Here is an 18,097-nt window from a genome sequence, read left to right as displayed (position 1 = left end):
AGGGGGTCACAGGGGGGGGCAGCAACCCCCCCATTCTAGGGGGTTTGACGGGGGCGAGTAGTGTCCCTCTACGGGATTCAAGGCAGCACCCTAGGGAAAAAAAAATTGGACCCTATATTAGGTTGGGCGGACCTACCTATGGTTTTGTGCATGGTTTTCACACATGGTTTTGGACGCGATGATTTTCGATCCATGGTATTGGATGCTTCGTCATGTATAAATATGTATTGTAACATTGAAAGGAACATAATGAAAAATCAAGCTGGTAGTCTCGGTTTTGGGATCCAGGGGAAAATCTTTGTGTATATGTGTTTTATGTGTTATGCTCTCACATTGTTTATTTTCTATGTTTTAGAATTCGTATACAGGTAATTTATGTACGGGCTTGAAACCTATAATGACTTCCTAGTCATTCACTTGTTTGAGCAATACTTCTTTTGTCCACTACATGAAGAAATCTGTAGTAGTTAGGATACAGCAGTAATTCTTTGATGAATGTGGCAAAATTTCTCCAATGATGTTCATGCCCCACTATTGGAATGGTTTGTCCATTGCAACAAGTTGCAGCGGCACTGCTGACCTTCGAGTTATGTTGGCACATCGCTGATAGATCAGGCACTTGCGGGAATAAGCGTTTTCATCTTTGAACAATGTGAGCCAATAAAAACCGACTCTCATGACTTTGTGCAATGTTGTGTTACCCATGAAGTGACCCTCGACTAGTCCATCATGTAGATCACATAACACTCTCTCTGAATCTTGTGCTTCCAGGCACCTAAGAAAAATGTCGTTGTTGTGCTTTATGTAAAGCACTCCATGCACCAACTGGTAAGATAAGGTTTTTAATCAAAGTGCCATCTTCTGCCACATAGAGAAGTGAGAGGGCATGGTACCATGCTCAAGGTACTAGAGCACTTCATTGTACCAAGAGTTACTGTGCGAAGTCGGGGGTGCTCACTCTACATTGTACATGTCAATTTCTTGCTCCCAACTGGTGATCTCTTCTTTTTCCTCTTGCATGTGCACTGCTTCTGTTGCTAGTCTATAGATACCGTGAGCCTTGATGGTGTGAAATGGTTTGATGTCAATATCATACTCTTTTAGTCCTATTATCAAATTCACACGTCTTTCACCCAACTCTTTTTGAACAAGTAGTGATATCATTGTTGGGTGTGGCACAAAGACTATGCAATGACTTTTCAGTAGGTAGGGTCTGAAGTGTTTCACCACCTTGTATACTACATGCACTTTCTTTTCCATGGTGGAATAAGCGAGCTATGGTACTTGAAAGCTCGTGACCATGAAGGAGATGGGATGTTTGTTGTTCAACTCATCCTTCTAAGTGAGCACTGGAGCGAGTGAAGTGTCAGAAGCAAATGTGTAAAGTAAGAAATCTTTGTTGAAATCTGGGTTGTACAGTGCAAGTGCTTATGTTATTTCCTGCTTGATACGGATGAACATGTCCTTTTCCTTCTTACCCCAGTTGTAGATTGCATCCTTCTTGATCATCTCTTGGATGGGTTTAACAATTTGCACATAATTTGAGATGAACTTCTGGAGGAAGTTGATCTTTCCCAAGAAGGACTGCATGGCTTTCTTATTCAGGGGATGAGGAATTTGCATGATGGTCTAGACTCGGTCCAGATCTACCTTGATCCCACTCTTGGCAATGATGTGCCCAAGGAGGTTCCCCTCAAAAACTGCAAAGACACTCTTCTTGGGATTCAAGGATATCCCATACTTGCGACATCGCTCAAAGATCTTCTTGAGATGGCGCAGGTGATCTAACCATTTTCTGGAAAAAATATTTTTACATCATCAAGGTAGACCACCACACACTATCCAATGAGCCCACGAAAGGAAATGTCCATTGTACGCTAAAACGTTGCACCTGTGTTTACCAGCCCAAATGGAATTATTCAATAAGTGAACGTACCCCACTTGGTACGAAAAGTTGTTTTCAGTCTGTCAGGTTCTGCTACCAAAACCTAGTTATATCCTGAAAAACCATCTAATAGAGAAAACATTTCTACTCTAGATACTGTCTGCAAGATGTGTTCCATAGATGGCACAGGGTAATTTTCTTTGTCTGAGGAAGGATTCAGTTTTGGAAATCAACACACATGCGGATCTCCCCATACTTCTTCCTGACAGGAACTAAGTTTGAAACCCATGTAGAATGACGAACTTTGTAAATTATCTTAGAATCAAACAGCATAGTCAACACTTTCTGAATGAGGGGCTCCAATGACATATGTACTTTCCTGAGCTTTTGCTAAAATAGTTTGGCCGATTGGGATGATGTGTTGGATTATTTGCATGTCATATGTTTTCAAGTCATCGCATGTCCTAGTGAATACACCACGGTACTCTCTAAACACGAGGACAAAGGATTTTTTCTCTTCTGGTGTGTAACACGTACCGAGATTCACAAACTTTGGATATTTTTATGTTCCCAGATTAATCTATTTGTGCATCAATGTGGAACTGTGGGTTTTAGTGTTCCTGGGTCCCTGGAAGCGTTTTTGCAAGTCATATAGCTTCTCGAGTGAAACTACACCCTTGGGGATGAGGTTTCCTTTACTTGCATCAGTTGTGTCTTGTAGAGACTGCTCGTGCTTGTCTTCATCTATTGATATGTCCTTGAAGACGTCAGTGTTGGCCATGAAATGCAGTATCTATTCATCATCATCAAAAACACATAAATTAGTGATGTTGTCAGGGATAGATGGCTTATACAAAATTTCAACAGAAAATCTATCCCTAAGCGATATCATCCTAGCAGTTGCATTTTCCAAAGAATTTGTAGCTGCATTACGCATTCTTGGTACAAAAACAATATTGAAAGCTTGGAAGTTAGAGATAAGTCGCCATACCTCTTGGTGGTAACTCTTAAGACGAGGTGAAACACAGTGTATGGTGTTACACACCTGATGTGCCACGATCTTTGAATCACATACCACATTAAGCATAGCAACATTGAGGCTGATGGTGTTTTGTAAGCCCAAATGAGTGCTTTGTATTTGGCAGTGGTGTTCGTGCACTCGAACTCCAAGTGACTTGAGACTAAGTATTTCCTTTTCCTTGGGTCTATCAAAACACACAGGGTTCCAAAGCCATCATGTGTCTTGGATCCATTGAAATACAAGGTTCACATGTCATATGTAGAAAGACCACTTCTCGTTCGAGTACTGCTAACACTACTACTATGTTGATGGTGTTGGACCCACCAACATGTCAGGGGATATCTACGATAAGAAGTCCCAACTAAACCTCAGACTGTTTGGTGTATCAGTCCCAACAGTGGGTAGTATGGTATTTCCTTAACCTCAGTTGAGTGTAGAGGTGAGTAAGATGTCCTTGTTGGTAGCAAGGGTGTGACATATACAGCAAGTCAACGAAGGTGCATGAGAGGCTCTAACACATGTAACGGTGGGTATGAGTGTGCCCCTTAGAAACCTATGACAGCACGCAACTTGAAAGGGAACACACGAGAGAGATACATCACAAGATGGAAAGAAGGTTATCCAATGATCCAAAGTGATGGTTAAACCAACAACACATCTCGATAAGATTCATACAAACAAATATAGAAAAGTACATACATACATGCATAAACAACAACTACATATATCATTAGAGTAACCAAGCTAACCGAAATACAATAACAACATATGCATGAAATGTGTTGGCTCTGTTATATTAAGAAAGTGAAAGATCTAATTATACATACAACTATGACCAACCACTAGTCCCGACAACGAAACATTACAGTCACTGTCGCTTGCTCCTCCAAAGAGATATACTAGCTCTGCAGTATAGAGTAGCCAAGGCTCATTACAATACACTCCAAACTTTATCTAAGATACACCTATAAGAATATTGGCTCCCAAAAGCCTCTAAAATGAGTTATGAGGTTCTATAAATAGTGGTGAGCACCAGTATTGCAGCAATAATGTTGCAACTCCTGGGGCTCCCTACTTTACTTTTATCAACCCAGTAGTTCGTAACAAACTTGGAAGTGACGGTGTTGTATGCACAAATACTAGCTCTTACTGCAGGCTGTCACTTGGTCAGCTTGCGCAAGATCACTAGGAGCTCAAGCCAACTACTATGAGTTCTTGGAATAAGCTTTCAACTGTGATGAAAGAAAGCTAACTCTACAGAGGCTATTATATTTGCAGAAAGAGAAGGATAATGCAAACCCTAGCAAACCCTAATTTACCCACTAACCCTACTTTTGCAAGAAAAGAGATGGAAACTGAATAAAAGAGTGCCATTGACTACTAAAAAGGTAAATTGCATTCATTCAAGCTACTTCTGAAAATAAATGAGAAGAAAACATATTTTTGTGCTTTTGAGTGTTTTTATGCGAAATTATGCTTGTGATTTATCTAGTTGTGATTGTGCAAAGGTTTGGTGGCGAAGGAAGATGGAGTTAGCTTTTTTAGAGGTGGAGGAAGGTGTGGAGAGGTCCTAAGAAGCCCCTAGTACCCTTCTGAAGACCTCCATAGCGATCGGACTTCGAAAAATCACTCACAGGAAATTCTACAGGAGGTTGCAGGGGATCTACAGGAGGATCTATAAGAGGAGGCCGAGAGCTATTTTTGGAGGTTTGAAGGTGTAAAAACTATGGGAAAGGGTAACTAAAGTCCATATGAAGGTGATGAGGGGTCTAGAACTTGTCAAGGAAGATCAAGAAAGAACAGGATGGTTGGATTTGTTCAAATGGCAAGAGGGAAGTTTATGAGAAAACGCAGAAATTAGGGCAGATTGGCAAAATGTTGCGAATGACTTGGGAAATCTATGAGAGGTGAGCTGGTGTTGGCTATTTTATGGATGTATGGTGAGCTGAGGTGCCCTGTAAGAGATCTTCACATCTAATTACAAAAAATAATTGAAGAAAGGACTAACTATGCTATGAAAACGGAGCTTTTTCCTAGCTTGACCTAATTTCGGACCTACAAACAGAAAATGTGTAACAGTGACCTGTAAACAGAAAACCATGTAGAGAGATCTATGGTAAAAGAACAGGAAATTATCTAAGCAACTGAATCTGAACCAATATATCAATCTTTCGAAATCATGTTATCACACTAACAGTTGCATGGAAGAGAAAAAACTGTGTTTTTGGTGGCAGCAGAAGTGCCTTGACCTCAAATCATAGTCCTAGAAAGGGAGAAGGGAGATTAGGGTCTGATATTGGCCTTTTTGAATCTTATTTTGTCACTATAGTAGCCTACTTAAGCAACTGAAACACAAAATAGCTATTCAAACCATCTTAATCAACCTAATCTAACGACGTAAAATGAATCTATGTAACAGAAATTAACTCATGAACTGAAGCAAAAACATATAAGTACAAAGTAAGAGGTGTTGGGTAGCTTGGGTTGGGCCCTAACCCAAGAGAATCAACCCTCTAAAAGAGATCATTGCTGGCTCAAAAATTGTTTCATCTTCATTACCAAAAATAATAGTCACATTACATGAACTATTCTCAAAAGGAACTCGAAAATAAGTTGAACAATGTGCTACACAAAAGTGCAAAAATTCTACTAATGACTGGCTAAAATACTGAGGCTCTAATCCCCCTTATTTATAAAAATGGAGACCTCCAACAGTCCTCCTAAAATCAAGGAGCTCGACTTCCTAAAACTGGATATAAACAGCAGTCCTTCTTTACTTGCTCGGCTGCCCCTTGGAATCATCAATGTGGACCTTTTTGCTCCGAGTTTCTGATAGAGGATTCGAGGAAAGGGGTCATAAATGAAGGAGACACCCCCCTACAAGTCCTCTTCCCTATTTTCCTCGAGTTTTCACTGCCATTTGCTCATAAATCCCTTGACTTTGTCCAAAATTGACCAAAAAATCTGCATAAAGCACACATTAGACTACATGGCCAAATGACTAACCCAATTCACTCTATTAGCATAAATATATTCAAAAACATGCAATAAACTAATGAGAATGGTGGATTAAGTCGAATTAAGAGGCAAAATGAGCCCATATAATTACCCATTTCTGGGGCTCATCATCACCCCCCTACTGAATGGGTTGCTCATCCTCTAAGCAACTAATCTAATTCTTCATCCTTGATGGCTATAACAGATTCCCTGACATCCCATGCCTCTGATGTGATATCTTCCTCTTTATCATGGAAACCTGCCTTCCTATCCACTTCTTCCCACTGTTTCTATTCTTCCTCCTCTTTTACTCCTTCCAGCAGTCCTAGTAGCAGTGGAGGACTGAATTTAAGGCCAATCCAATTGGCCTTCAAAATTTGCATTGAGTGCTTATACAAGGGCACTCTCCTCATGGCTTCCCTCAGCCTGTTTGGGGAGTGATACTTCCTGATACATAGGTTGTGTGGCAATGTATTCCACCTTCTCATGCAGGCATAAATGCAGTCATCTCCAAACAATCTCTCCATGTCCTCGAAGTGAGAAATAGCCTGGGCCTACTTATCAACATAGTCTGGGACAACTTGAGGGTTGGCTGCAAGGTGTTGGTGGGAATAGATGAGAGCCATAGGTTATGATGGTTCTGCTCTAATCATCAGGGGCTCATTTAGTTCTTTTGCCATCATTTTCTGGATTTCCACTGCCCTTTTCTCTTCATGGTTCATCCAAGATGCCATGGCCATCAGCTGCAAGTTTCCCAATGCAGCATTGGATCGCATAAGTTCATGTCAGTAAGTGCCATGTTATGCAGGTAAAATTATGCTAGCTTCACCTTATCCTTTGTTGAACTATGATCACATAGATGCATGAATTGGCCATAATCTTGAAAAGGTATTGTGCCCCTCTGGGCCAGTGTCTTGATCTGAAATTGGAGCCACTAATCCTTGAGGTACACTGCATATAATTTGGTTGGCTGCCTACATTGTAATGCCTCCATAGCCCAGCTGGCCATGCAAGCTAACTAGGCTTCCTTTTCCTGCTGTTGCCTTCTCAAAATCAACACCTCATTTTCTGCTTGGGAGTCTCTTTCCTATTGTTGTCTTATTATTGTTTCACTGTCTGCCTAGGGTTCCTCTTCTTGTTGCTATCTTTTTAAGATTAACAGCTCATTTCCTCCTTGAGGTTCCCTTTCTTGCAACTACTTCTTCAACATTTCATTTTCTGCTTCTAATTGAGCTCTTCAGATGCTTTTTGTATGCCTGACCATTGATGAGCCCCAAAAATGCACAATTATTTGGGCTCATTCAACCTCCTAATTTGGCTTAGTCCACCATTCTCATTTGTTTATTGCATGTTTTTTATTATTTTTATGTTAATAGAGTGAATTTGGTTAGTCATTATGCCAACAAGTCTAATGGGTGCTTTGTGTAGCCTTTTTGGTCAACTTGGAGACAAAATGGAAGGTCTTAATCAGCACTTGGCAGCCAAATTCGTGGGAGAACAAGCTAGAGGATTTGTAGGAAGGTGTCCCCCTCATTTATGGGCCCTTACCTCGAATTCTCCACCATCAGCTCGGAGTTCAAGGGCCACCGAATCAATCAGCTCAAGGGCAGCCAAGCAAGTCAAGTTGGACTGCTGTTAACTACAAGTCTTGGGCAGCCAAGTCCCTAACTTTTAGGAGGACTGTTGGGTCCTCAAATTGTATAAATAAGAAGGCTTGGGGCCTCATTTTGGTTAGCTAGTGGGTAGTCATTTTGTGTAGCTAGTTAGTCAATTTGGGGATAGCTAGTTAGTCAATTTAGTTAGTCATGTTGTAGCTCGGTTTTTGCTCCTTGTAAGCCAGTTTTGGCATGTCATTAGATTCATGATTATTCAATAAAGACAGGCAGCTTTTGATCCAATTACGAGTTTTTAAGAGAGCAATAGACCTCCTCTGTTTTGTAATGTTAATTTCTTTTTGTTTCAGCACTTTAGTTCATTGCTTTACCATGCAATTCAAAATTACAGGTTTGCTGAGTTAGTTTTTATGAGATTGAATGAGTTTAGCTTATGGTTGAATTGCTTTCGGTTGTTTAGTTAGATTAGCAGGTTGATAATACATTGGAGCTCCAAGGAAAAAGGTTGAGGAAGTCTCCACTGCCATCTCTGTTTGGAGATTGGAGTGCAGCCTATACCAACCACAAAAATACGTAGTTCTTCACTTTATACATGCTGCAACATAGTCTCGTTTATGATAGATCTTTCCATGCACTTCACTCTTGCACCATACACCTTCATCACAGCTTCATGCACATTCCTCTACACGCTTTATACTGTTGTTCATTGGTTCACCTTCCAACTCTTTCATTACCACGTAGCTTCATCCTTTTGTCCTTTTGTTGATCCCATCCTTCTATCCACCAACCACTTCGTGCACTCATTCTCTGTCCTATTTCTCTGCCCCTGAGTCATCACAAGTCTCATCTCCACCTTACCTATCCACCCAAACCATTCCATCCCTTCACCATCACCCAAAACTTCCACTTACAGCACATCCTGTAGAAATCCCTGAGTTTCCTGTAGAATCCCCTGCAGACATCCTGTAGGAGGCCACTCACTCGGTTGCTGAGCCTCTGAACGTGAGGAACCTCTATGGACGGATGTTGAGGATCCTTGGGGACCTCTCCTAGCCTCCCCAACCTTTCCCAAGCTTTCCTTCCTCCTTGCACCTCCTCTGCACAACCAAACCCTAATAAGAACAAAATCACAATCACTTCATTCACTTAAGAAAGAAATACAAAAACATGTCTTTTCAGATGCAAGAAGCTTAGATTCATGCAATTTCACTTACTAGAGGTAATGGCAGCATTGCTAGAAGTTTCATTCACATTCTTTGCATCATAGAGGTTAGACTAGTCAAATTAGGGTTTCCTAGGGTTTCTATGCTTTGATTTGCTTTCAGTTCGTTTTTGCCAAGTAGATTAGTTTTCTTTGAGATAGCTTTCGTCCATCATTTAGCAAGCTTCTTCTGAGAGCCTATAGAAGTTGGCTTGAGCCCTAGCGGACTTGTGCCAGCTAACCAAGTGACAGCTGCGACAAGAGCTAGTACTTGTGCATACAGCACCGTCGCTTCCAAGTTTGTACGAACTACCGGGTTGATAAAATTAAGAGACAGGAAGCCCCAGGAGTTGTAGCATTATTTCTACAATACTGGAGCTCACCATCTTTTTGGCGCCGTTGCCGGGGAAGCGGCAGAGTATTGGTGATTGTTGCTATTCTTCTATTTTCCTTTACAACCTTCTGCTAAGTAGTTTATTTCATTTCCCTTATGCAATTTCATTTATGCAAAAGTAGATTAGCATTTCTTGCTTTCATAGATTAGTATTTCCTGCTTTCATAGATTAACATTTCCTGCTTTCCTAGATTAGCCTTTCAATTCCGCAATTTCAATTTTGCAAGCGTAGATTAGTATTTCAATTCTGCAAGCGTAGATTAGTATTTCAATTTTGCAAGCGTAGACTAGCCTTTCCATTCCTGCAAGCGTAGATTAGTATTTCAATTTTGCAAGCGTAGACTAGCCTTTCCATTCCTACAAGCGTAGATTAGTGTTTCAATTCTGCAAGCGTAGACTAGCCTTTCCATTCCTGCAATTTCATTTGAGCAAAATAGATTAGTCCTTTCCTGCTTTCATTTCAATTCCGCATTTTCATTTTAGCAAGACAGTTAGTTGCAGTTCAATCTATTTCAGTTTTGAAAGTAGAAGTAGAAAAAAGAAAAAACAACCAAAAAGATTTCATTTCATGCTTTGTAGGAGTAGAGATAAGTTAGAAAAATGATTGCACAACCCCCCCACTGCTTCACACAGCCAACGTTCTTCTTCGATGGCTGTGATGAAAGAACCCCTGGGTGGACATCAAGACATATCTGAAGAACCTCTAGGGGAGAAGAAGAAAGAAACACTCCTCTGAAGCAAATGGCTACAAGCAGAAATGATTGGAGCAGTCCCTTGTCCAAAGATGAATTTGAAAATCAGATCGAAGGTTTCAAGAGTGATATGAGGCAGTTTCTTGCCATGCAACTGGATACCTTGCGGATCCAAAAGAAGCAAGAAGAAGCCAAGAGGGATTTGGCCATTTTTTGTCCTAGGTGCACTAGAAGGCATCCTAGGAACGAATGTCCAATGCACCCTCTAGAAGTGTGTTTCATCTGTGAAGAATACCATCCTACAGATCAGTGCCCTTCCTTGCCCAGAATCAAAGCTACATATCAAAGAGCCAAGGGAGCCACTGAATCACTCTGTTATATGAACCAAAGGAGGCCACATGGACCCATACCCTACCAGCAGGAACTACAAGGGACACCCGAGACCTATTATGACCCTTACCAAGCCACCTTCATGCCTTCTTGGGGTCCCCCTGCTCATCCTTCCTGGTTCACACCTCCTCCTTATTCCTTCACAGATCCATATTATGCCCAACCAGCTGCTCATTCGTTTCACTCTTATGCTCAGCCACAGCCTCAGTGGAATGCACCTTATCAGGAGTGGAGGCCCTAGTACAACTCTCATCCCGCTCATTTTCCTCCACCACCTGCTCATCCACAACCATCGCCTCATCCTCCACCAAGGCAACCCCAAATGCCTACCCAACCACAATGCCATCCATCTCCATCTCAAATTCACACCTCCACTCAGCTACCCGTATCTCAATTTCCAAAACCATGCAATGGAGCAGCTCAACCCAATTGCAAATCTGAGGCACAACATGTGCAAATGATTCCTCGTGAGCTCAATGATGTTCACCAAAGCTCAGGAAAAGTAATGCAAAAAAGAGATCATCTTGAAAGCATTGAAGGACCAAAAGCAAAAGAAGATTCAAAAGAGGAGATCAAAGAACCATGGGCTGCACTTAATGAAGAGAAGAGATCAGAATCAGAGATGGAGAAAGTTTCCTCATGGTTACCATCAAATCCTCCATGTACTCAAGAGAAAGATCAGCAAAAAGAGGAAGATCAGAAGGTCATGATGGAAGGTGACATGAAGAATGATCCAAATCAGCAAGATGACCAAGGATATCAAAGCTATATTGAGATATGGTTTCAGAAGGTCACTAAGTTGCAGCAGCACTCTCCTCCTCAGCTATGTTTTGTACTCTCAAAGTCAGATCATTTTGTCTCTGAAAGTTGGATAGTTGTCCAAGCATGCATTTCGAGCCTTCACATCATTTTTTCTCTAATCTCGATGTGCACATGGCTCCATTGGAAGTATTCTTATACTTGAAAATGATTTTGTTTTTCAAGTAGGGTAGGGTAGAAAAAAATGAAAAATAAAGGAATGAAAAAATGAAAATAAGAGAAAAATAAAAATCTAAGGTGAAAACCCCCTCGGAGGCGCCTTAGATTGGCTCATTGATTGAAAACCTCCATGAGGCGGTCAATGCGTTGGAAAGAAAAGAAAATAAAAGAGAAAAAGATCTTTGGGTGAAAACCTCCCTTGGAGGCGCCCAAGGCAGGCAATTAGGGTGAAAAGCTCCATGAGGCGCCCTAGTTGTTTTTCAAAAAAAAAAAGAGAAAAAAGAAAAAGAAAAATAAAGCTAATCATCATTGAATAATTTTATGTGCAGCAATGACATTTCAGGTTGCAAGAAGGATGTTTCATGGCAGGAGGAGCACTCAAATCAAGGTCAAAGGAGTTTTTGTGCCTTCTACAGGAAGTTTCGTATCTTCTACAGGAAGCTTACAAAAAAGCCAAATTGATCTCCGAAGAGGACCTGAAGGCTTGGAATATGTCCATGAGGCCTACACTCATCCATGTTTCCACTCCTCACCCCTTTTCCATCATTTTTTCATGTCATTATGCTTCTTTCCTCAAAACTGTGTTTTCTACAGGAAGCTCTGTATTTCTACAGGAAACATCCTGTAGAACCTTTGGACAAGCCAAATTCAATCTCAAAAGTGAATCTAATGGTGGGAATCTGTTGATTAGGCCTACAAGCACTTGTGTGTCCATCCCTTGCCTTTCTCCATCATTCGTCTACCTCATTGTGCTTCTCATTGTGCTTCTACAGGAACTTCCTGTAGAAATTGAGGGAAACTAGCCATGGATTTCAACAAGTGGTTTGGCGAACATGGTAGCTTCCTCAAAGGTTCAGAAGTCCTCCTGCAATCTTCCAACTCCTCCTCCGTCATCTCCATACCTGCATCACAGCCAAAATTCATTTTGGCATCCCATGCAAGCACATGCAAAGTACCTTGAAGCCAAAAACACATAGAGCAGAATTTGTTTTTGCCATAACTTGAGAACCATGCATCCATTTGACAAACCGTTTTATGGGGGATTGTACAAGGTCGATGACAACATGCCTGAGCAGTTTCATGCAATTCCGGTGCACGGTTTCCAAGAAATCAGCCTCCATCACCATCAGCCATTTTTGCATTTTCTCCATAACCGTGGATCCGTTTCAAAACCTGTTTCATGGGGAGATGCACGTGGGTGATAGTAGCCTACCAAAGCAGTTTCAGCCAATTCCGATGCACGGTTTCCGAGAAATCGAACTCTGAAATCTTCAGCCATTTTCCAATTTTCTCGAAATCCGTGCATCCATTGATCACGAATTTGCTATGGGAGATGCATCATGATGGTAGGAACATGCCCACCGAGTTTCAGCTCAATCTGGTTTGTCGTTTGGGAGAAATGGCAAAAAGAAGTTCTGGTCCTGTGGAAATTCAATGGCAGCAGTTTCAGGATGCAGATCTGAACGTGGAAATGAACTCTTGTTGCATGCATCTGGCCAGAGGACACCTGCACAATAAAACCAGCCATGAATCAGCAACCAAGCCATCATGCAACCATAAAATCAAATGCATGCAGCAATGACAGCCCACAACAGCTCACGGCAGCCATTCAACTTCGAGGTACGTGACTTAACCTTGTTCCTCTGTTTGCATAGATCTAATCTAAAGCAATGCATGAATGAATGAGATGAGTGGATTCAGCCAAGAAGGGAGCCACGTTCAATTTCACTCAGCAAGGCAAAAATCACGCATGCATGGATCAGCCATTCACGTGAAGTTCAAAAACAAAACACAGTCAGTTGGGGATATTCTAAACTCTAGTGCAATTAATGAAATTGAATACAAGCAGAGAACAAATAGTTAACAACAGCAGTTCATAACATCACTTCAGTTTGAAAAAGCCACCGTGCAGGTCTCTGCCACCTCACCACAAATCACGCAGTGAATAAAGGAACGCTCGGCTGAAGACTCACATTAATTGTTGTTCATGTACACTTGCTAACTGTTGGTCATTTACACTTGCAATTGTTAAACTCACGTCCTTCATCAAGTTTTGGGCTTGTTAACAATTCTCCCGCATTCAAAGATCATTCAAAGGCCGAATCACGCTCTACAGGCGTTTCTACAGGATGTCGTCTACAAGAAAGGCAGAGAACAGCTCTGCAGAAGGAAAACGCCGAAAGATTCAGTTGGCTTTGTGCAAACACCTTCTTGATAAGTATGACAACATTATTAGCATGGCATTTAGCAATGATAAAACTTTCCAAAATGCTTTGAATTCATCATTGGGATTCTTTATTAATTTGAATACAATGTCACCAGAATATATTTCTTTGTTTGTTGATGATAACCGTCGGAAGGATCCAATGAAATCAGCGAAGAGCCTACTTTGGCAGTGCAAGTTCTCACAACAGGTTCATGGCCAATACAGCTAGGTGCATGTTGTAACCTGCCCACAGAAATCTGGGCTGTGTGTGAACTTAATGTTTCCACTTATCAGATGTGTATTCTAATGCTGTTTGAACAGGCAACAAATATCCTAGCTGCAGATCTGAAAATGTGCTTGCAATCTCTTGCCTGTGTAAAGGGAAAATGTACTGCGTAAAGAACCTATGGGCAGGGATATAGGTGAAAAAGATACATTCCAGTTCAATGACAGTTTCTCCAGCAAGTTTTACAAGGTGAAAATAGGAACAGTGGCTGCAAGAAAAAAAGAAAAGAACCACTCATACAAGGCCTGTTCATTCGCACAAATACCACATTAGAACAGTATTATTGAATGAATCGATGTAGAATGTCAAGCCCCACTTGCATACAGCCTTATCCATTCTTTTGATGTTTCCACAGCCTCAATTTCATTTGTCTTCCAGTGTTTTGCAATATTTTCAGAAAATAGGGTCATCTGGATTTAGTGCACTTAACAGTGCTTGCATACTCAGTAAAATTGTTCGAATTTGCAATGCTGGACTCCACTTGATGGAGATCAAAGAGATGCAGTTGCAGGATCTGTCCTATGATCAAGGAGCTCAACATACAGTTTATATTGGCTTGCATACCTCAGTGTGAACTGCAAATTGATATCTCTCAATGGGTATTTGAATTCCACGGTTGCAATCACAATTTAGACACACATGGAGATCTAACCTTCAGGTAGACTTCATGGATATGATAAAGAAGCAACAGTGAGGGTCTCAATGATGATGTAAAAAACACAAAAAGACCACCACAGAAGGAACAGGCAGAGGAATGAGGGAAACGGACAAGCTGTTGAGGCCAAAGCAGGGGGTGGTAAAATAACACAAATGCCAAGGGAGAAGCGGTTGCAAGCACGAGCAGAGGAGACTGAAAAAGGCCAAACAAGTAGGGACACACCCAAGGCAGCCACAGCACAGTTCAAGGAGAAGGCACCCCCAGCCAAGCAAGCAAAATCAGAGAAAAGTGGTTCAGCAGGAAGTTAGCAGACTGTTTCTACAGGAAGACAGAGGACTGTTCCTACAGGAAGCCAGCGAACTGTTTCTACAGGAATTTTGAAAAGAGGGAAGCCAAAGGAGGAATCGGCTGAGATGTTAGCCAAAGAAGCCACCAGGTCCATCAAAGACGAGGAGAGAGATTGGTTGCTCAGAGGATGAGCAACACTTTCAGTAGGGGGGTGATGATGAGCCCCAAAAATGCACAATTATTTGGGCTCATTCAACCTCCTAATTTGGCTTAGTCCACCATTCTCATTTGTTTATTGCATGTTTTTGATTATTTTTATGTTAATAGAGTGAATTTGGTTAGTCATTATGCCAACAAGTCTAATGGGTGCTTTGTGTAGCCTTTTTGGTCAACTTGGAGACAAAATGGAAGGTCTTAATCAGCACTTGGCAGCCAAATTCGTGGGAGAACAAGCTAGAGGATTTGTAGGAAGGTGTCCCCCTCATTTATGGGCCCTTACCTCGAATTCTCCACCATCAGCTCGGAGTTCAAGGGCCACCGAATCAATCAGCTCAAGGGCAGCCAAGCAAGTCAAGTTGGACTGCTGTTAACTACAAGTCTTGGGCAGCCAAGTCCCTAACTTTTAGGAGGACTGTTGGGTCCTCAAATTGTATAAATAAGAAGGCTTGGGGCCTCATTTTGGTTAGCTAGTGGGTAGTCATTTTGTGTAGCTAGTTAGTCAATTTGGGGATAGCTAGTTAGTCAATTTGGTTAGTCATGTTGTAGCTCGGTTTTTGCTCCTTGTAAGCCAGTTTTGGCATGTCATTAGATTCATGATTATTCAATAAAGACAGGCAGCTTTTGATCCAATTACGAGTTTTTAAGAGAGCAATAGACCTCCTCTGTTTTGTAATGTTAATTTCTTTTTGTTTCAGCACTTTAGTTCATTGCTTTACCATGCAATTCAAAATTACAGGTTTGCTGAGTTAGTTTTTATGAGATTGAATGAGTTTAGCTTATGGTTGAATTGCTTTCGGTTGTTTAGTTAGATTAGCAGGTTGATAATACATTGGAGCTCCAAGGAAAAAGGTTGAGGAAGTCTCCACTGCCATCTCTGTTTGGAGATTGGAGTGCAGCCTATACCAACCACAAAAATACGTAGTTCTTCACTTTATACATGCTGCAACATAGTCTCGTTTATGATAGATCTTTCCATGCACTTCACTCTTGCACCATACACCTTCATCACAGCTTCATGCACATTCCTCTACACGCTTTATACTGCTGTTCATTGGTTCACCTTCCAACTCTTTCATTACCACGTAGCTTCATCCTTTTGTCCTTTTGTTGATCCCATCCTTCTATCCACCAACCACTTCGTGCACTCATTCTCTGTCCTATTTCTCTGCCCCTGAGTCATCACAAGTCTCATCTCCACCTTACCTATCCACCCAAACCATTCCATCCCTTCACCATCACCCAAAACTTCCACTTACAGCACATCCTGTAGAAATCCCTGAGTTTCCTGTAGAATCCCCTGCAGACATCCTGTAGGAGGCCACTCACTCGGTTGCTGAGCCTCTGAACGTGAGGAACCTCTATGGACGGATGCTGAGGATCCTTGGGGACCTCTCCTAGCCTCCCCAACCTTTCCCAAGCTTTCCTTCCTCCTTGCACCTCCTCTGCACAACCAAACCCTAATAAGAACAAAATCACAATCACTTCATTCACTTAAGAAAGAAATACAAAAACATGTCTTTTCAGATGCAAGAAGCTTAGATTCATGCAATTCTTACTAGAGGTAATGGCAGCATTGCTAGAAGTTTCATTCACATTCTTTGCATCATAGAGGTTAGACTAGTCAAATTAGGGTTTCCTAGGGTTTCTATGCTTTGATTTGCTTTCAGTTCGTTTTTGCCAAGTAGATTAGTTTTCTTTGAGATAGCTTTCGTCCATCATTTAGCAAGCTTCTTCTGAGAGCCTATAGAAGTTGGCTTGAGCCCTAGCGGACTTGTGCCAGCTGACCAAGTGACAGCTGCGACAAGAGCTAGTACTTGTGCATACAGCACCGTCGCTTCCAAGTTTGTACGAACTACCGGGTTGATAAAATTAAGAGACAGGAAGCCCCAGGAGTTGTAGCATTATTGCTACAATACTGGAGCTCACCAACCATGCTCAATTCTTTGCCCATATCCCTCAATTTTTTTTCCATGTGCCCAATGTCTTCCACCCCTTTTGATTTTTCAATCTACATCCATGTATGGGTCCTGACTCTTTCCTTTTCCAACTCAAAGAAAATAGGGACTACAAACTTTTGTGGGATGATTTTTCCCCCTTCCAGGAGGTTGTAGTAGGAGCCTAAGTTATGCTGAGGTCTAGGCTCCGGTATCTATTTTGCCTTGTCTTCCTCCTTGTTCTGTTCTTCTACCTTCTTTTCAAGTTTTTCACTTTCTTGGAGCTTTGCCAATGTCTCCTGTAGAGAGGTTTGCGCCTCCTGTAGGACTATTTTAGAGTCCATTAGCTTGATCCTTTCTTTCCAAGTAGAGGTCTTAGGACTTCCTCTTTCATAAGTGATGGGATTTTTGGAGGGAGATTCCTCCTTTGTTGCAGTGGGGACATCCTCAATGATGATGGGCTCCTTTGAAGGTGGCTAAGGCTTCCCCATCTTGATTCTGGTGCTTTTTCGAGCCTTGAAGTACATAGATGGTTATCTATTCCTTTTCCCTTTGGGCTTGGCTGGAGTACTAAGTGTAGCAAGAAAAACTGTTGCTTCTCTTGCTAGTGTCTCAGGAGATACTTCTTCTTGTTGTGGTTCTTCTTCTTCATCTGTTGTTTTGCTTGTTTCTGTTGCTTTTGTGTCTGCTGTCTCTGACACTATTTTCTCCTCTGCATGTTTACTTTCTACCTTTCTTGTGGCATCCATTCTCTAAGCTGTCTTAAGCTTCTTATTTTCATTTCTTGTCCTTTTCCTTTTCTCAGCTGTTGTTTTCCCTTTTTCTGCTTTTGATTCTGTCTTCTTCTCTGGTTTAGGCTTATCTTTGGTGGTGTCATGTTTCTCCTCTCCTCTCTGTTTTTCTTCTGTTTCTGTGTGGGGTTCCTCTTCTTCCAATTGAATGTTTTGTTCTTCTTCATGGATTTCCTTCTCAGCTTCCTCTTTCTGTTCCTCCTCTTCACTTCCAGATGGACTAAGGTCATCAGTGAGAGTTTTTATATCATCTTCTTTAGTCATGTTCCTGAAAATATCCCAAGCTATGGGGATTGTGTAAGTGTGGAGGGCATCCTCCACCAGTAATTTAATTAGCCCATGGTGGGCCAATTGGTCTGGAACCCCTACCTTCAGTTTGGTGCTAGACTCTATTAAGGATTGGAGGAGAAAATATGGAAGACTGAGTTTTCTGGATGTAGGAAGGTCCATGCCATATCTTAGTTCATGTAACAGTCTGAAATGATACCCATAGACTATGTTGTATCTTCCTTCACAGGAGATATACTTGATGATCTGATAGGTG

The sequence above is a fragment of the Pinus tabuliformis genome, chromosome 9 (assembly GCF_031772625.1).
Source record: "Pinus tabuliformis cultivar Carrire ecotype Pingquan chromosome 9, CPIR1, whole genome shotgun sequence".
Lineage (NCBI taxonomy): Eukaryota > Viridiplantae > Streptophyta > Pinopsida > Pinales > Pinaceae > Pinus > Pinus tabuliformis.
Note: the sequence above shows the minus strand (reverse complement) of the source record.